At 41.5% G+C, this 21,156-nt stretch overlaps 1 long non-coding RNA gene across 3 annotated transcripts in view; it reads left to right on the top strand.

Annotated features, from left to right (window-relative positions):
• Positions 1-19,699: 19,699 nt before the first annotated feature.
• Gm36865 overlaps positions 19,700-21,156 on the top strand; it is an 81,076-nt gene continuing 79,619 nt past the window's right edge. For 2 of the 3 annotated variants that reach the window (XR_391608.3, XR_882216.1), the window contains exon 1: positions 19,700-19,803. This is a non-coding gene — a long non-coding RNA (predicted gene, 36865). The remainder of the gene's footprint in view (positions 19,804-21,156) is intronic. The other variant, XR_391607.3, reaches the window with a different exon arrangement.

Below are 21,156 nucleotides of genomic sequence, written 5' to 3'. Positions count from 1 at the left end.
CGTCAGCCATTAACTAAGAAAATGCACCACATTGACTTTCCCGTTGGCTAATTTGGTGGGGGTATTTTCTCAAATGCCTTCTTCCAAAACGACTCTAGTGTGTGTTGAGCTGACCTAAAACTAGGTCGTGTATCATCTTACAGCATTACGAAGGTTAGGTTTTCTGGTATTAGGTGTGGATTTACATCGGAACACTGCACCCTTGTTAGAGTCCTGGTATAGTTTGCAGTTTTAAGTAAAAAGGCATATTAATGACAATGATTAAGCCAAAAATTGAAAGTGAAATAGGACTGTTAAGAACCTTTCTCTAGATTCTTTTTTTTTTTTTAAGGAGCTTATGCACCAGTTTTGGAACTATGTAATCAACTGTTTATGATTTGTCAATATGACAAATATTGACTATATCCCTGCAAACCTTTCTTCTATGCACCTAGAAGCTCATTATTTACGTAGAGTCATTGTAGTGGAGAATATGCCTAGCTACTTTTGTTATAATATTTAAAAGTCACAGCAATACAGAATTCCTTCATAAATGTAGGATTTTTTTATAAGGTGCTTGTAGATATATTCACGGCAGATGTTTCTGGCCAGACAGTTGATTAATTTGTTCTATTTAGATAAAAATCTTAATACCTTTCAGTAAAAATGAATTAGCATTTGAAGAAAAACTTGAAAGGGAAATTATCTTCATTAACTTTTTTAAATGAAAGGCAGATCATTGGCTTGATTAGATCTTTCATACAGTCTCGAATTATTAAGACTAATTTAAATTTTCTCTCCTCCTCAGTATATCAATGCTCTAAGACAAAATGGGGAATAATTTTAAATAGGAAATAAAGACACCGAATTAACCCAATCAGACAGCACCTCATGCTATGAGACACGGAGAAATGCTATTGAAAACTTACAAATATGAACACACGCTGACAACTGTGTCAATAGGGAAAGCACATACAATGTAAGTGGGAAAACGTACAGCAATATGAACAAGTCTGTACTCACGTGTGCGGGGACATCCTGAAGGATACTCGAGGCTTTCTGGAAAGTCATCTTAGAGATGCATCTGAGTGGATGCACATGTACTTTATTATTTGAAATCTCATTTCAATTCTTTTATGTATATTCTTGAGAAGTCCCTGGAAGCACCCCAGATCATTGTTCATCTGAAGTGTCTACACCTAACAGTGTCACACCCAAGCAGATTTAAATGTCATTGTCTCCATAACCAAACATTAGATGGAGCTGGGGGAGTCTTATGGAAGAGTTGGGGTGAAGGATTCAGGGACCTGAAGAGGATAGGAAGTTCAAAGGAAGACCAAGAGTGCCAACTAACCTGAGCTCTTGAGGGCTCCCGGAGACTGAACCACCAACCAAAGAGCATACATGGGCTGGACCTAGCACCCACTCCCCACACATACACAAGTAGCAGAAGTGTAGCTTGGGCTTCATGCTGGTCCCCCAATGACTGGAACAGGGGCTGTCCCTGAATCTGTTGCTTGTCTGTGGGTTCCATTCCCCTAACTGGGCTGCCTCCTCTGGCCTCAGTGGGAGAGGACTCACCTAGTCCTGCAGTGACTTGATGTGCACGTGTTGGGTGAGTGGTGGGTAATACTGGGGAAGGAGGATCCCTCTTCTTAGAGGGGAAAGGGAGTGGGAATAGGGGAGAATCTGTGTGAGAGGGTGTCGCGCCTGCTCTCGACCAGCAAGAACGATGCGACCACCAGTCCTTCTAACAGCAGTTTATTCAGTCTTCATCTTTCTTCTTTCTCTTCATCAGTACCGTTCCCCAGCTGAAGAGTTCTGAATCCACGCCGGATCCTTCTCAACAGTCTGTTTCACGGGAACCTTTATTAACCCCTTCTTCCCCGTTATGCAGTTCTGAATCCTCCCTGTAGCAGGGGGTCTTCGCTCGTGCCTGAAGATGTTTCTTTTCCCGGGTTTCAGCACCAACTGTTGCGCGTGCTCAACTGGCCAGGAAGAACGATGCTGCTACAGGATCCTTCTGCACACATTTATTCAGTCCTGTTTCTTCTTTCTCTATATTTCCCTTGTTTATATCTCCCTTGTTTATATCCCCCTTGTTTATATCTCCCTTGTTTTTATATCTCCCTTGTTTATATATCTCCCTTGTTTTTATATCTCCCCCGAACCCTGGGCCTCTCACTCTTTTATACTCTCAGTTCCCATCCACGCACAGCAGGCCACGCCACCTCACCAGGCACGCAGCTTCAGCTAATCAGGGCAGGAGGGGCAAATCTCCACCAAATTGGATTCACCTGTATCCTGGTACACCTGCACAGCACTCAAGATGTTTGTGTCTTATATGAGGAAGTCAGGTGCAAGTCATATGACTTAGCTGCAGTCCCTGGCGCCTTTGGGACTGCCGCCACACCCGCTCCCCACAAGAGGGTACTAGGAGGAGAGGAGGGACTGATATTGAAATGTAAAGTGAATGAATGAATTAATTAATAATTAAAAATGACATTTTCCTTGGCCAAAATCTATAAAACTTGGTGTTTCCTCAAGCCTTTGCATCTTAGAAATAATTCTGAGGTTTCCCTGACCATTATTTTTTTTTTTAATTTTAGATTTACCAAGTAGTTACAACTTTCCATTTATTATTTTATTCTCAAAGGACAGGATTTGTAAGTCTGAGAATGACAACGGCTCCATCCTCCTACCACAGGTGCAATACTGGGTCGTGCAGTGGTTCACACAGTGAAAGTTCGGTCCCCAGGGTAATGTTATCTTGAAGTTGTTGAAAGTTTAAGAGACAGGCCTTAGTGACATGGTCCCACTTCATGGGGAGAAGCGGCGGTATCTAAAAAGATGACTGTGTACACATTGCCTTTCACTCTTTCCTTGGTATGGCGGTTTGAATGGGACACATTTTCCATGTGTTCACGCACACGGAGACTTGGCTTCCTGTTGGTGGCACTGTTTGGGGGCAGTTATAAAAGCCTTAGGAAGAGGGGTCTTGCTGGCAGAAGTATGTCACCAGGCATAGGTTTGAGAGCATATAGGCTTCACTCTACTTCCTGTTCTTTCTGCTTCCTGTCTATAAGATGAAATGTGCTTGGTAAGCTTCCTGCTGCATGCTGGGACCAAAAGCCAAAAGAACTTCTTTCCCATCTAAGCTACATTTGGCCATGTAATTCTACCACGGCAACAAAGAAGTACTTGGGCTTAAGCTATGGCCACGGCCTCTTACACACACTCCTGCTATGTGTTACCGTCTTTACCCTCATCAGAAGCCAAACTGATAAGCCTGCATTATTTGGGATTTTCAGCCTGCCAAACAGTGAGAGAAACTTGGCTTCTCTGTGAGTTAGCTTTAGCAATTGTTTTGTGGTACTGCAAAGCTGACTAAGGATAAGCCATCAACTGTATGTTGGGATATGTCTAAATACGGCTTTGTTCCTGAGAAAGGGCATACTTCTCAATGTTCCAAGAACATCTACCTGATAAATAGGTTTTAGAATTCACCTTTCCTGCTCTGTCAGAGCCATTGTCTGGCCTTTACCCAGTGGTATTTGATCTCGTTTTATTCAACTGAAATTCATATCAAAGATGAGGATCCTGTTAGACAAAAATTGAGGGGCTAGGACAATTTGCCCTCCATGTATAACTTAGCAGGTCTATAGCGGGCTCTCTGTCTCATCTGTCAGGTTTCAAAATCATTTGGAAAGGAGGCTGAAGAGGTTTTAAAGATGTCAGTGAGTGCTAACATTATGCAGTACCACCGGGACATATTGATATTGTTATGCTCTGCTCTGGAATGACTGATCTTGGCTCTCTAAAGGTCGTCAGCCTGTGTCTATTGTGGTGGACATTCAGAGCAGACACCTCTATTCATTTTAACTCATCATCTGACTCACTGGACAGTGGCATTTTCTTTGCCCTCACTCTGCCCTTTGACAGTTGGCATTTTATAAGTTTTGACAGTGGGATGTGAGTAGATTTAGCTCAGATTCCTTCTATGTCAAATCACTTTAGACCAGGTCAGGGTCTCCCAGCATCCTCTTCTTCCTTATGAGTAAATGAAGTTTTATTTATTTAGGAGTCAGTTGCATGCTACCATTGCATAATAAAACCAAGTTAAGTCTAATAAAATTATACAATGTATTATAACACATAAGATGAGCCCTGTAGGTAATTATAAATCATTTGTTACGGTGTTACTAAAAGGAAAGGAACCCATCAAATGGACCTTAGCAACAGAGAATATTTAAACTAACATATTCAAGGCTAAAAAGATAAGTCAGTGCTTGAGTGAGCTTGCTTCTCTTCCAGAGAAACAAGGTTCCATTTCCCTATTGTCATAGCAATTTGCATCCATCCACAACTTTGATTCCAGGGGATTCTATGCTCTCTTTGGCCTTCATGGGCACCAGGCATGTTTGTGCTGTATACATTTACACACAGACAAAACACAAAACCTCATAAAAGAAATGAAACTAAAACATTTAAATGAACATAGCCAAAGTCTTCTAAGTTAGGCATGGAATCAATATAAAAGTTATCAATAAAACATCTTACATATTTTTCATTGTCCTAGGTCTCTAAACAACGTTGTGTTTTATTCTTACAGCACATCTCCTCAAACCAGCCACATTTCAACTATTGCTGTCTGCTTGGATGTTACTGATTGGGGAAATACAGTTTTCTAGCATCAATGCATATATAAATTAAGTAAGAAGAAACCTTATAAACACATTGTGTTTCAGTATTGCAAGATTGTTACGTTTTATGAACCAGAAGGATACCTTGTTTTGTTCGCTGCAACTTCTCCATCTGTCCCTTTTCTTTTCAATGGTTCTCAGAGCTATAATGCTGCCATTACTGGTTAATCACAAGCCATGGCTTTTCAGCAGGCTTTCTGGATTGCACAGCATGCTGTAATATGAATGTATATGAAACACTTCCTGGGTGCATGAGGCAGCCACACAATGTTTTTATACATTGATGTGTTAGGCTATTTTCTCTGCAGGGAAGTCAGCCAGGTAATAACATACAATTTATCCAAGCAACTCCCTGGATATTGAGTCTTTACCCATCTATTCTCTAGAGTTTAAAAGAAATGAAAAGAAGTGAAGAGATAGAAATGCTTGAAACATTACTTTCAATTTAGTTTAATATTTGTGTCTCCGTTCAGATTTCCTCAGAAGCCTACCCTGAGACTTCATTTAATATAAATAGTTCATTTGGACTGCACAGAGGGAGGCTGTGATACAGGGAAGGCAAGGCAATGACTAGACTGTGCCCTGTGAAGAGTCACTCTCTGGGCCACTGATGTTTCATCCTGAGAGTAGAGAAATTACATATAACATAAGGCTGAGAAGTATTGCAATGGAAGCAGAGGAGAAGGGAGTTTGTTTACCAATTCCTGAAAGCCACTGGTTTATTGTGGACTACTAAGGGATGTTAGCTCCTGTTTTCCTGGATAACAGCACACAGATATAGAGCGGTGTACATGGTCCCTCAAAACTCATCCAGACAAAAGAAACAGGGATCTGATGGAGGTGGTGAGACATGGATAGGTTACTCTGATACAACTTTCAGTTCAACACTGGCTCACGTCATAGAATTTTAGTGTTGCATTGACTGATGTAGACAAAGAAGCATGCCCACGAAGAGAGATCTAATGCCAAGTCATACATTTAGCTGGTAAGGGAGGGATTGGAGTATAACTGCTGTGTGGCATGAAGAAAAACTCAAGTCTTTGAGACAAACATTGCCTGAGTGTAATGGGTAATCTTGGGTATCAACTTGACTAGACCTGGAATCAACTACAACCAGCCAGTATGCTTGTGAGGAATTTTTTCATTGGATTATTTAAGATGAGAAGAGCTATCCTACATGGGTCACAAGACTCACTATAAAACTCTCATGATCATTCAGTTATCAGGTTACTAAGAAATTCCATTAATATTAGAACCTACTTTTTCAGGATTCTTAAGTAGACTGAAGACTAGCAGCTGTATGGGAATTCCCTGGGATTCCAGTCCTAGATTAGCAACACACGCACACACACACACACACACACACACGTCACTGGGCCCAAGCTGGTCCTGAGGCCATAAGAAAGTTACCTGGAGAAGTAGTTCAAATGGTTACTGTTTCTACTTCTGCTATAATGCCTGCTTCCCCCAAGAATACACCTGTAATTGTATGAGGTCTACCTTATAATTGGTTGACTGAGGAAAAGAAGACTAAGGCCTGGTTTACTGATGGTTCTACACACTGAGCAGTGTAGAGAGTGGATAACTGCAGCATTCCAACCATTTCTAGAAAATCCCAAAAGACACCATGAGGAAATCTTCATAATGGGCAGAACTTGAGGCAATGCGCGTGATCATACATTTTTTTTTGGAAGGGATATGGCCAGATATACAATTGTTCACTGAGTCATGGCTGTAGTCAGTGGACTGCATGAATGGTCGGGGACTTGGAAAGGGTCTGAACAAAGAATTGGTGAGAATGACATTTGGGGAAGAACTATGTGGATAGATTTATTGGAATTGGCAAACGGTGTAAAGATATTTATGTCCCACGTAAATGCTCATCAAAAGGTGCCTACAGCACCTCCCTATTCATTGAGCAGTCAGATAGATCAGTCTTTCATCTTGGAGCAAGTATCCTTCTTTCTTTTCCATCCCTTAATTAAGTGTATTATCTCTCTGTCTCTGTCTCTCCCTGTCTCTGTTTCTCTGTCTGTATGTCTGTCCTCCCTTTATATATAATAATACATAGAAGAGGTGTTGCAAATGGCTATGGACTTTTGTCATCAGCCTGGAAAGGTCCATCTGACACTCTGTTTGCAAAAGCCAAGGTACAGAATCAGCCTAGGTGTCTAACAACAATTGGTTGGAGAAAGAAAGCAGTGTGTTTGTGTACTCATGTGCACCTGTGACCCACCCTGTGAATGTGTGAATACACACACACACACGTGCACACACACTGCTGGATTATGCAAACATGAAGAACATAAGCTTGTCATTCATAGCTAAATGACAGGAACTGGAGGGCATGGAGTGAAATTAGCAGCCACAGCAAAAGGTGGCCCGCCTGTTCTTCTTCATATGCAGAAGCTAGAAATGTCAACGTGAAAGCAGAAGTGTCGTAGTTTTCACTACAATTTGAGGAGGGTGGAGACGATGGGAAAGGGTGGTATAGAAATATATCACATTACCACTAGTATGGTTAATAAACACTAATAAGTTAAAAACTGAATCAAATAAAAAGAAGTGAAAATCAACACACCTGAGGACTATACTCAAGAGGGACAAGCATGTGCCTTCAACACACCTGAGGACTATATTCAAGAGGGACAAGCATGTGCCTTCAACACACCTGAGGACTATACTCCAGAGGGACAAGCATGTGCCTTCAACACACCTGAGGACTATACTCCAGAGGGACAAGCATGTGCCTTCAACACGCCTGAGGACTATACTCAAGAGGGACAAGCATGTGCCTTCAACACACCTGAGGACTATACTCAAGAGGGACAAGCCTGTGCTCAGGAGAGGTGAGTATTGAGAAGCATTAACGTGGAGATGGACCTGAATCCCCCTGGCAGGCAGACAGAGCTGGATTTCCATAGACAAAAAAGGTATGATGAGGAGGCTCCATGACAGCACATAAAAGGGGGAGTTGTCAAGGGAGAAAAGCTGAGTTCATTTAGCCTGACAATTATTAGCAATTTACAGCAGTAGGTATGATTATTAGTGAGTGAAAATTCATGAGATAAACAGTTCTTTCAAAGCCCTGGGAGCAGGCAGGAGGATTTTGTCCCCTTCTGCTCGGTGACTGACATTAGACATTCAAGACACTCTCCTCGCGTTCATTATGTGGGGCTGAACAGAATCAGGCAATCCTAACCTGCTGTGCTCTGCTGCTAATCTATTCCAACACCAGCGGAATATTAATGGCAGGGGAGCACAACACTTTCCATGACCTCTGCTATTTTGTGCTGTGATGAGACCAAGCACAGTTCTGCACTTAATTACTTAGCGTTGGACTTCGGCAGGAAAGAATTCAATTTTGCAATAACAAACTTTTGGGTAATTGCACACATAATCAGAGCACATTTGGTCCACTCATTGGCTATCCTGAGGGTCAGGCATCATTTCTCTCCCCTTTTCAAGGAATGCCATACTTTTAAGGCCACTGTCTATATAGCCTTAATTAGCAACATGAACAAATAAACTGCATGTTAGACAGCTTCCTCCCTCCCTCCCTCCCTCCCTCCCTCCCTCCCTTCCTTTCTTTTTTCTATTTTTTTACTTTAAGATGTGCCATCCTTTTGCATTTTGTATTAAGGTCACATAGGTTATGGTGTTTTTCTTTTCTTCTTCTTTCTTTTCTTTTGTTCAACTGTACTTGGAATCTAGGCAGGGTTTTCCCTGGATATTTTTCTTGGCCAAATTCCTCACATAAAATTTGCATTATTCTAAAAGCTGGTGCGTTTTCTTTTTGTCCAAAAGAAAAATTATAAAATTGTGCTGTTCTACAAAGCCAAGGACATAATAAGGTCCCGGAGGACCAGGGACAGTTTCTCCTTGACCCTAGATTATAGGACTATAATAATGTTGCCGTTAGCCATAGAGAAAGCAGCTGGTTCCTTATCGGTATTTATATAGTAAGGAAAATGAAGACAGAAATTCCCCACTGCAGATGTTGGTGTAAGCTGCTCGCTTGTCTAAGTTACAAGATTAGTTTTAGCAATTACATTTGGTATCCAATAATCTGAGAATCGGTTCTTCTTTGTGTTTCCTGATATTCACCATTCTCTCCTACCCTGGACAAAGAGAGCTGTGTACATCACAGAGGTCAGGAAGCATACCTAGGCTTTCTCAGTCCCCAGGAAATTATCTCCTTTTCTGTACCCACTTCAGTGCAGCAGTCTGACTTCTCCCTGATGCAGGGGATGCTTCCCTCAAAGAAAATGCTCTGCATCTAAAATTCTTATCTGAAAACTGAAAAAGAGCCTTGACTTTGTTGGTTTTCTAGAAGAACAGTCTGGAGTTCTGTGCGGGATGCACCCCAGTGTCGGAGCCTAGAGGGGTAGGCTGGAGTTGTACAGGTTTTCTTGGGTTGTACCTTCCTGATGGTATACCTGCTCATCTCCAGGTGCTCTTTAAATCTTGGGTCATTCAAGAGGCTGCCAAAACAATTGTATTCATGATCACAACGATGGAAGGTTGGTACCTGGCATGTTTACAACCTCTTACCTTTGCATAAAGTGCACACAGCTTGCTGGGGTTTGCAGCTCAGAGATAGAGTTGTTTGTTCCTGTGAGTGAGCTGTTGGTTAATACCCTCCAAGAGATGGTTAGGGGAGAGACAAAATGAGATGTATCTATGTGGGAAAACACAGCTTGTCACTAGATCACCTTCAGCTATTAGTTATTTAGTTTCAAGAGTTATTCATCTAAATTCCTGTAATTAATACACCCACTTCAAACCCACCCACTTCTACTGGCTAGTGTGTTCAAGAAGGTAAAGTGTGTGCAGCTGGCTAGCTTCTCCCCCATTGCCATTGTCTGTATTGTCAGGAAAGAAAGACAACACACAGGAATGCTTATGAATAATTCAAGTCCTGGAGAGAAGGCCATTCCATGACCCAACACAAACCTTCGCATCAATCGGCATTGTTAAAATTAATCCTGCGAAAGCCAACCTCCTCCTTCAGATGTGAGAATATAAGGCCATTCTGATTTGCAAGCAAAGAGGTCCTCACATAAGAAAATCAATTTAAACCCAGAGTGACATTTCGGGTTTGATTCAGTCAGCATTGTCTGGCTTGCATTATTTAATAGGCTGCGTCTACAATGACCTCTGAAGAGTTAAAACTCACGAACAGGGGAGCTGAGTGCTATCTATTATAATTTTGACTTTAATGATTAGAAACACGGGATACATTCCTCTGGAATGTCAGCTCTGAGTGGTTTCCATTGCAGCTCATCTATTAGGAAGGAGCATGACCCCAAAGATTTTTCTGACCTCATTTGGGTCTTGTGACTCATTTGGTCAAGCGTTTCAAAACTGAAATTCAGGAGAAGCTCTAGAGAACATTCTGACTGGCCCTGGTGGAAAGCGACACCCTAGCTGGGCATGCCAGAGTAGTGCCCTTCATAGGCCACAAGCTAAAATGCCTCAGAGGCAGCACAAACTGTTTTATGCAGAAAGTCTTTCTAGATGAAAATGCTACGGATTGTGCAACAGAGAAAACATGCTTGACGAATGTCCTGCTTGCTCAAGGTGACTCTGACATCAATCTCACTGATACAAAAGTGAAGGATCTTGTGGTCATTGGGAAGATTCAAGATTCAAATATATTTTGGGGGATTCAACTTAATCTGTGCTATGTGAGGGGCTACATAAGTTTCTCCCCTAAGCTATACTTGATTGATTATATCACCTGTGCATCTATTTAAGACAGTACCATTTCACATGCCTCCAATTTTTAAAAATTTTTAATAGAAAATGAAATTCCTACATATGATACAAACTTGAGTTGGAACAGCTAAGAACAACTTAGGTCAGGGTTTGGCAGTCATAGGCCAGAGCCAGCCTGCTTTCTAGTTCCAGTAAATAAGGCTTTGTTGGAACATACCCTGACAGGGTCATTTTCAGATATTGTTGAAAGAATTAATTTTTAGTTTTCAGCACGTGTATCTGTGTTTATCTGTGTGTTTGTGCCTGAGTGTAATGCCTGCAGTGGCCAGAAGAGGGTGTTAGCTCTTTATGAACTGTAGTTATGTGTGGTTGTGAGCCCTCTAGCATGGGTTCTGGGAAATGAAGTGTGGTCCTCTACAAGAGCAGTGTAAGTTCTTAACTAATGAGACAAAGGTCCAGACCCTCATCAGTTCCTGTTGCTATTTGCAGAACACAGTAGTGGGATTAAGTGGCTATAACCAAGATCTGTCTCCATTCCTGAAAGGCTAGGAATATTTACTCATTTTCTTTTTGTGTACAATTCCTTTCTTGAGGAAGCCTAGAGTGCACAGTGTAAGTGGCAGGGTTTATAGAAACCTGCTGAAAGCACAGGATGCTTAGGACTGAACTATTGGAGCACTAGCTTGGAAAGCTGATGAGATTGTTGGGGAAAATGCAAATACCCATTCCTTGTACTCTGGCAAAGGAAAGAGTCAGAGCTGGAGTTTGATGACATTACTCCTAGAAACTTGTCCAAGTTCAAGAGATGGACGCACTGAGATAACAACAATTCTTCAGATAGCCACGTGGTCTCACTATGGCTAGTCTAGTGTTTAGGCTTTAAAAATAATAAAGCCAGCTAGTAATTATTGTCTTCTGTTTGTGTGCCAAAAGGCAAGATCAGGCAACTGTTCTCTGAAGATCAATTGTCTTCACATTTTACACTTAGTTTGCTGGACGTGAGAAACGGGCAGCAGGCTGGATTTGGCATGTGGAACATAGCTTGCCAATGTCTGGATCAGATGAAAGTCATGTTAGGCTTCTTGTTCTGTTGTTTAGCTTCTGTGTTCCATAGCCCTCCAAGTTGCCAAGTGCTAACTTGGTCTAATCTACTGGGAGACTTAGGAGGAACTGGCAGCATTGACTTTCCAGTAAAGAAAAGATAAAATGGTTTTCCACAGTACCCACAGTGGAGTATCAACCATCCAGCCCAGGGCTGGGCACAGATATGCACTTAGCATGTAACTGAAAGAATGATATCATGAGGCTGCCCTGACTTGTGATATCATACTTTCAGGACACCTGGACAGACAGCTGGTTCCCTCTGCAATGCTTCTACCCATGTATCTCTGACTCTAATGAATACTTGAGAATCCATTTAGTAAATATGTGAAATGGACACATTTATTGCAGGACGCTATGTTTATTTTGTATAATTATTGAAAATGTGTGAGGTGTCCTGGCATAACTGGCTTGGGGTGTGGTCAGGTTTTAATCCCACCTTGTCCAAAATTTGAACTTTTTAAAATTGAGAAATAATTTAAAATATAAGAAACACAACATCAGCTAAGTTTCCCATGCTCATCTCTTGTGTTATCTTCTGTCTTCTCAGCCTTGGTCTTTCTTTTGGTACTTTTAGACGATTATCAAATAAATTGGCAATTGGGTGAAAATCTCTCTCCCCCTCCCCAATCCCAGTCATTATCTTTGGTTTCAGTCTTTGAGTAGACAGGTTTACGTAGGGCTTCCGTTGTTTCCACCTCTGTTGTGTACCTTGGTTCCAGCTGACATTCATAGCCAGCCCCAACTGCCATGAACCCTACCCCCATCATGTAGATAGTACGCAATGATCCCATGTTTCCACGATAAGTCCTTCTGGCTCCAAACTTCTTGGGCAGTCTCCATCAGGGGCATCCTTCAGCCACACCAGGACTCTTGTGCTTGCTTCTGCATTCTATTCTGAGTCTTTCAAGGCCTTCCATTCCTCCATGTTCAGTCCACTTCTTTCTTTATTTCTCTCAACATCTAGCATTTCACTGAAAGTTCTATGCTTTTAAAGGGCTATGAAACTTCTGTTTTTCCACCATGTTTATATTAGGATTCTTCAATCAGCAACTTTTAGGATTTCTGGCTCATGACACAACAAAAAACAGGACACAGCAGAGGAATGGTTTTCATTATTGATGGTAAGTGGTCAAACCCAAAGTTTCATGACTGCCAGGTAAGCATTCTACACTGAATTACACCCTAGTCCAAAGAAACAAGTTTTGAAGATTTTCAATTGAAAAGAAAAATCATGTGCTTTGTAAAACTTATTTTACGTTCCTCATTTTATCCAAGAGTATAAATGATACTACAACTTAGACATTTCAAGATCTGTCTAGATAAAACTAGCAATATTGAATTCTCTACAAATTTTTCATGTAAAATCTGGCTTGTATAATTGCTGTTTTTTCTCCAGAAATAGCCACTTAAATCAAATTTACCATTTATTTTGGAGCATCTGAATTAAATGATGGAGGCTGTATTGGAAAACAATACAATGGAAATCTGTTGCCGAGCATCAGGGTCCTATTTTGTTGCTAATATAACAGCAGTGTGTCGTTTGGTATAATCACAACAGATGAAATGACTATTTTTTTGAGGAATAAAATAAGATCCTGAAGTCTAAGATTGCAAACAAAGAAAACAAAAAATATGCATATATGGAGATGGAACAGAGTGGGGAGAGACCTGTTTGCGTTATTAACATTGGAACCTATGGTTCTTGTATGGATGACAGTATTGTTTACACATGTGTGTGCGTGCTTTGAACATCTATATTGGATGTCTTTTTCAGTCATTCTCCATCTTAATTTTTGAGACAGGCTCTCACAGTGAACTTGAAGCTCACAGAACAACAAACCTAGATGGTCAGTGAGACCCAAGTGTCTTCCTGCCTCAGCTTCCTGAGCACAAGGACTCGAATGCAAACCACCACCTCTGCCGTTTAAAACTGTGGGTGCTGGGAACCTGGGCTCAGGCCCTCAAGCTTATGCAATGGTCATTCTTCTGACCGAGTCAAGTTCCTAGCCCTTAGCAGTTTTAGCTTGGAAGAATAATCACATATATAGGTTTTGCTGTTCATAAAAATAATAATTACATTTTTGTTAAGTAAAGGAAGAACTGTGTCAAAAATAGAAAAATGCTTTTAAATAATGATTTTTTTTCCCTTTGATTCTATTACAATTATAGAAACTTACTTAAAATGAATGTTTGATTGCCTTATTCATCAACCCCCATATTGTATTTCAATAAACCTTTTAACTTAAAAAGGAATTTTAGTAATTTAATAGGGAAAATTTTGGCTTTTATTTTAAATTATTTCATGACAAAAACTTTGAGATTAATTTTAATATTCATAATAAAAGATTGCCTAACTCAATTCCAATATCCTTTGGGGGCCAGGTTGAAAAATACATAGCATTTTTTAAATATAAAAGGCCAATGAAAGTCCCTGATATGAAAGTTGCTCCATATCTGGAAGGATTCTGAGCTCTAAGCAGCTGCTTACAGGATCTCACTCAGGAACATGTTTGTAAGTCTCCTTGGTATTTTTTTGCCAGCTCTCTTGGGAAAAGTGTGTGGTTTCGAAGGATTTAATTAAGTTTAGCAGAAAGTCAATATAGAAAGCATTCTGCATTATAACAACAGAGTATAAAATCAAGACATAGAGATATGTTTATGTATTATATAACAATCAAAGAATTAAATACCTTGAAACAAGTCAAGTAATGTTCAAGATGTTTGAAAAGAAAGATGTATTATTGATGGGTTCTGTTGGAAGGATGATCAGAGTTCTTTCCTACAGTCTTATAGAGCTCTCCTGAAGGTCGCAGTATTCATCACCTTGCTGAGAAAAAGCAGACATACCCTTGCCTCCTGGACTCTTGCTGTTTCTAATTATCATTCAGTTATTAACCTTGGCAGGGGGAACATTTCTCTGATAACTTTGGTGGGGAGAATTTTTCCTGAAGGAGGAACATAAAGTAAATTATGTCCATTATTACACAAACAGGTCTTAGGTCTAGCAGTCATCAACACTCTCAGAGACCCACACCCTGCTGGCTCTGCTGCGGAGAGGGGGACCAAGTCATGCAGGACTCAGCAATTTTCTGTATTAGTTAGGGTTCTAAAGGAACAGGGCAGGTGGAATTAGCATACACGTTAAACGAGGATTTGTTAGACTGGCTTACAAGATGTGGTCTATCCGAGTAGTGCAACAATGGCTATCTCACAACAGGAATTCTGAGACCCTGAGAGCTGTAAGTCTTTGAGGTTGGATGTCTCAGTAGTCTCACTCTGGCAGTAGAGTATGGGGAGATTCCTAGAAAGCTGACGACCTTCCAAAGGCAAAGTTTCCTTCTTCCATGACCTTTTGTGTAGTCTGACGCTGGAAACTATGGTTCAGATTCAGGGCTAGCCTTCCTGCTTCTGATAATTTAATAAAGAATGTCCCTCGTTGGGATACCCATCAGTGTGGGTTTAAGTTGATTCCAGATGCAGTCAATACTATTGACAGCCAATACTAGCCATCACAGTTACCTTGGTTGTTGGTTACAATGACAGAAAGCTGACTAACACAGACAAATATGTGGACAATTAAGCCACTGCTATAAAAAAGAGATCCTGAGAATGGCTTCATGCATGTAATAACAAGTGAGTCACAGTGAGGGTGGCACTTCAGATTCATAGAGCATGGGTGTTCATTTCAACACATGTGGGAGAGACAATTCCCTGGGTGGGAAGAAGTAAAATATGATCTCTATGAAAGCACACATACCACAATTGATTAAGGTCACATACTGTCCAAATGCCAGAAAATATGTGAAAAGGAGGCCATCTTTATTAATGATGGAGAAAGAGAATGCTAATGGAATAAGCTAGGGCTACATAGTTGCCAAATTGGTAAGTATGCAAAACACAGATAACACCAAATCTGGCAAGATCGAGTACAATTCTCATGTTCTGTTGGTAAGAGTCCCAGCCATTTCTGAATGTGTCTTGGCAGTATTTATCAAACAAACTAGGCCAAGTCTGTGGCCAGAAGTTCTACTGTTAGGTATAAACTCAGAAAATAATTATGTTCCAGAGACACAGCACAAATGGAGGAGGATGCTTTAGTGTCACTGAAAAAAAAATCCATTGTAAATCCTTCTAATGTTATTGAATGATGGAATGATGATTTGGCACACTTTATAACAATGTATACATATACAGTGGAATGCTACACAGTAATGAAAAAAGAGAAGATACTATATCACACAACATGTATAGACATGGCAAACATGCTTTAATTAAAGAAGCTGGGTATCATAGGATGTATGCTGTGTGAGACCATTTATATAAAGCTTATAAAACAGGCAACTACATACTTCAGGTCACAAATCAGGGAGAAGCAGAATTGAATGCAAATATGACAGGCCCAGAAGGCTGCTCCTTGAGACTTGGTATACTGTACAGTTTCCTGGGGTTGACAGTGTTCTATTAATGTTCTGAGTTAAGTGATGGCTTTTAGAAACCATCGTTCTGCATCTCTTGTGTGGGAGCCTTCAGTTGTATGTGTTGTTCTCCCCATGGGAAAGCTGTGCGACACAGAGGAAGGAACATCTGTGTTTTGCTGTGATTGCTGCCACTCAAGCAAGCAAATATTTAATTCTGTTTTCTCCATGGAGTGATAACTTACAGCTTGACCATCACTGTCTAGAGGAGCACCTCACCTTCCCAAATAGCACCAGCAGCTAGGAACCAAGTATAAAATAATACCCAAAATGGTGGAGGAACATTTCACATTTCAAACCATGACAGAAGACGTATTGACCGGAAACTCTTGAGTTGTGAACTGAGCAGAATGCAGACTTCATTCTAATTACTGGACACTAACATCAGCTGCTTCTGGATTTCACTATAAGATTCATAGTCTGTATAGAGTATGGGTTATGGGCCGAGGACAGTAGAGTGCTTGCTTAGCATGCATGAAGGTCTGATCTTTTTTCTTCTTCTCCACCTCATCAGGGGAGCCCAAGCCACACTCTACCTGGGGAATGTCTTGTAATCCCTGGCAAAATTACAGGTTCAACTTTCTGGAATGCCTCTCCATGCAAGTGAGGTCTCCTCAACCTCAGCTAATGAAGATTTACCCTAAGAAGGTAAATCTGATATGGGTTTGATCTTTTGTACTGTATGAACCAGGTGCGATATAATCCCGAGACTGTTGGGTTGGAAGCTGGAGGATCGGATGTTTAAGGTCACCCTCAGCTACGTAGGTGTGGTAGTTTGAATAGGAATGGCCCCCATAAACTCATGTTTGAATGCTTGTCCCATAAAGAGTGGCACCATTAAGAGATATAGCCTTATTGGAGTAGGTGTGACCTTGGTGGAGGAAGCATGTCACTGTAGAGCTGGGGTTTCAGGTCTCCTATGCTCAAGCTTTGCCTATTGCACCTTGTTGGGTTGTCATCTACCACGAATGGAATAATTCCTGAGTTCAGCACAAAATGGAGGACTCCCTTTTCTTGGGCTTCTTCTTCTCCACCTCATCTGGGGAGCCCAACCCATACTCTACTTGGGGAATATCTTTTAATCCCTGGCAAAATTACAGGTTCAACTGCCACACACACTCTGGTGAAGTCTGCTTGACAGGTTGAGAAGCCTGGGAGCACTCAGGCAAAGAATTTCACGGAAACTCACCTCCTGGAGTTTTGGCATTCTCATTAACCCATATACTCATACCCTATCCCCGCGTTAGTCTGGTGTATGGATCCACATGCTCTCTTTTAGTATAAGTGCCTTTTAAGATTGAATTCTGACATAGCTAAGCCTTCACCAGTGTCCCAATGTCCTAGAAAGTCCTTGAGTTGACCATGGGCTTGGAATTCAATGTTGCCTATTCAGTGATATTCAGAATTGCCTCTGGTATTACACTATCACTTAGAATACAAGCCAAGTCGCTCCATATACAGGAATTTGCAATGGTTTAGGAAGTAGATCAGGCTGTGGTTTTAGAGTATTGCATTATTCATGAGATGGTTAGCTAGACCGGAACTCCCTAATTAGAACCATGACTTGGGTGTGAAAGCCATTGCCCTAGCAGTGTAAAGACCTCACACCTAGCTTCTAAGACTATAACTGACCTTAGATAGGGCTGACTTTGTCTCAGTTGTTTTATTGCCCAGTTCCTGCCAGTCTTTGTGTTTACATTCCTCTGTTTTCTGTAAGAGTCATTAAGCATCCAGTAACCTCATTTGTACCTTGCCGATGTGTCACCTAACTTCCCTATTTTCTTCTGTATAAAAAGTTTGATGCTCAATTTGACAAATTACATTCAGATTCTATACAATTTCGAGTGTTGGTCTGTCTGTCACTTTGCCGACTCTTTGCCCACCTGACCCGTTCCATGCAGACAAAGGGACCCAGAGGGTCTGCAGCATTCAACTTTCTGGAATGTCTCTCCATGCAAGTGAGATTGAAGTGAGCCAATGAAGATTTACCCTAAGAAGATCCCATTCCCACTCTCCAAGGTTCATAAATATAGTCCTGGTTCACCTCAAATATAGGTATGCAAACAAGTTATTTCACTGAATACTGTCTGAGAGAGTTGCTTCATTGAACATCGTCTAAAAGCGCTGTAATATCTGTGGGATGAGAATCCTGCTGACTGACCTGTTCCAGGCTTCACGTCCTCCTTCCCCTCCTGGTGTGTACCAATGTTCAGACACACCAAGGAAGGAGGTAGACCTCAGGACTCAGTTCCACTCCATCTGTCCCTGTTTGGTGTGTAGCAGTGCCTGGACACCACAAAGGAAGATACATAAAGCCAAACTACATTGCCCAGTGTGGAATCTAGTCTCCTGTAACCTAAAGATCAAGATGTAGAACTCTTGGCTCCTCCAGTACCATGTCTGCATGCATGCTACCATGCTTCCTGCCATGATGATAATGGACTACACTTCCGAAACTGTAAGCCAGCACAATTTAAATGTCTTCCTTTATAAGAGTTGCCATAATCATGTTTTTGTTTTGTTTTTGTTTTTTCACAGCAATAAAACTCAAATGTCTTACTTAGGGTTTTACTGCTGTGAACAGATACCATGACCAAAGCAACTCTTATAAAAGACATTTAATTGGGGCTGGCTTACAGGTTCAGAGGTTCAGTCCCTTTAACATCAAGGCCTGAGCATGGCAGGATTCAGGGGCTGGAGGAGCTGAGAGTTTCACCGCTTGTTTGGAAGTCAGGTAGGAAAGACTGCCTTCCAGGTAGCTAGGGCAAGGGTCCTACATCCACAGAGACACACCTCATCCAACAAGTCCACACCTACTTCAACAAGGTCACACCTCCAAATAGTGCCACTCCTGGGCCAAGCTTATTCAAACCACCACACCAAATTAAGACAGTAGGTATGATGAGGTCATCCTCAGATACCCAAAACCCCATCTTTAAAGAAAGTAGGTTATGGATTTGAGAAGAATGCATATAGATTTTAGAGGCCCATTGGTATCTCTAATGCCTGGCTTTAGGTGAGTCATTGTTTTCTGAGAGGCCCGATCTCATTGTACAATTGACATTTCATCTGTGTTGCGGAACTGACTTGCAGACATATGCTATATAGCATTGGGTCAACAAACGAAAGGGTGTTATCCCTGCTAATATGATCAAACCAATAATTTTATTAACAAGGACCTAAACCCCCATGAAATAGAGAAAAGTTGCTTAAAACCACACCACAGAACTAGATCTTTTGACCCTTCCCACCAATCCCTCTGTCTTAGGAAACCACAGTCAGTCAGTCCTAGTCCAAGAACTTCAAATAGAGAAAAGCAAAAAGAAAGAAAAACAACTACTTTGCAGCCCACTTTGCTAAAATTTTCCAGGTGAATTTTATAAATTTAATTGGATTGGCAAGGACAAGATTTGTCTTAATAAGAAAACACATTCATTAAGTTGTAATGCACAACCCAAATGGGGAGTCAGCATGTGACAGATTATAGAAATAACAAGGCTTGGAATGGCCGCCCAAGCACACCTGCAGCCACCCCACCTGGGGCTGTGATTTCATTACCCTCATAAACCAAGGCAAGGTCAGGCTTAGTCAGACTTCGATTAAGAAGCCCCCAGGGAGATCCCAGGTGCAGAAGAAACTAATGTAGATGCAAGGAGAGATTGTGAGAAGGTCTCTTTCCTGTCCCGAAGCAGACCTTGTTGGGGCAGCCAAAGGGAAGGACCATTATTCAGTGAAGTAGGAGGAGCCACCCCACCCAGTGGGGTCAAACTAGAGGACATGGGTTAGATTTGTCTTCAGCCTTTGTTAAGACCGGAGTCCAGGTAAGTAAGTTTTCATCAACTGTTGGCAAACCTGACCTTACAAATTTGTTCAGGTGCAGCTGTTTCTCTTAGGGGGTGGGAAAAATAAACTGGGTGCTTTATTTACTGCTAAGTGGGCTGTCTACTGTGAGCTGGTGCCAGTTGGGTGAGAATGAATCCAGAGTTCCCCGTTCCTTGGGAATGGCATGAGAAGCCAGTTGACCTGGCCATATGTCAGGTCTCCCAGTTAGATTTGCTTTTCTAAGTGACTCTTGCAGTTTTAAATTTCCCTACTCAGAGCTGACCATGCAAAATGATCCCTGATCGTAGAGTATCTCCTCAGATCTTAGTTTGGCAAACTCCCTCAGCTAGATTTGAACAGAGGTGTCATGGGACACTCAACGCCACACTGTCGAGATGAACTCTCTATAAGGGGATCTGATTTAAGGGAGAAGGTGGTGAGAGAGAGCTATTTTTTTTAATGGTGAACTGTTCTGTGTATTTTAGGAAAGTCTGAGGTTTATTTCATGTCCAGAAATTGCAGTAATCCCTCAGTGAGAATCAAGTGAGGTACTTTTTGAATGAGAAGGGCTGGGCATGTAGCTCAGTGGTAAAGAAGTTGCCTAGCATATTTAAGGCCCCAGGTTCATGGCTTGAGGAGAATAGTTACTGTGGATATGAGGGAGAGCGCAGCCAGAAGGGTCCCCACTGAACATGATCACAAGAGAGGCGGTTGTCTTAGCTTGGATTTTTATCATTGTGAAGAGACATGATCATGCCAACTCCTTTTTTTTTCCTTTTTAAAATTTTATATGGACCTTTATTTTTATTAGATTTTGAACAAATCTATGCCTATGTATCAAAAGTCATGGAACTTGAAGCATTTTTTTAAAACTTATTTTAAAGTCCAGATTTTATTCCCCTCCTGATCCACCCTCCAACTGTTCCACACCCCATACCTCCTCCCTGTCCCCCTGTCTCCACGAGGATGTCCCCACCCCACCCCCACCCCACCATACCTCTCAACTCTCCAGTCTCTTGAGGGTTAGGTGCATCTTCTCTGACTAAACCCAGACCTGGCAGTCCTCTGTTGTATATGTGTTGAGGGCCTCATATCAGCTTGTGTATGCTGCCTAGTTGGTGTTCCAGTATCTGAGAGATCTTGGGGGTGTAGGTTAATTGAGAGTGCTGGTCCTCCTACAGGATCACCCTCCTCCTTAGCTTCTTCCAGTTTTCCCCTAATTCAACCACAGGGGTCAGCAGCATCTGTCCATTGGTTGGTTGCAAATATCTGCATCTGACTCTTTCAGCTGCTTGTTGGGTCTTTCTGGGGGGCAATCATGCTAGGCCCCTTTTTGTGAGCACTTCATAGCC

This window comes from Mus musculus, chromosome 7 (genome assembly GCF_000001635.26).
Source record: "Mus musculus strain C57BL/6J chromosome 7, GRCm38.p6 C57BL/6J".
Classification (NCBI taxonomy): Eukaryota; Metazoa; Chordata; class Mammalia; order Rodentia; family Muridae; genus Mus; species Mus musculus.
Note: the sequence above shows the minus strand (reverse complement) of the source record. Positions and strands in the feature narration are given on the sequence as shown.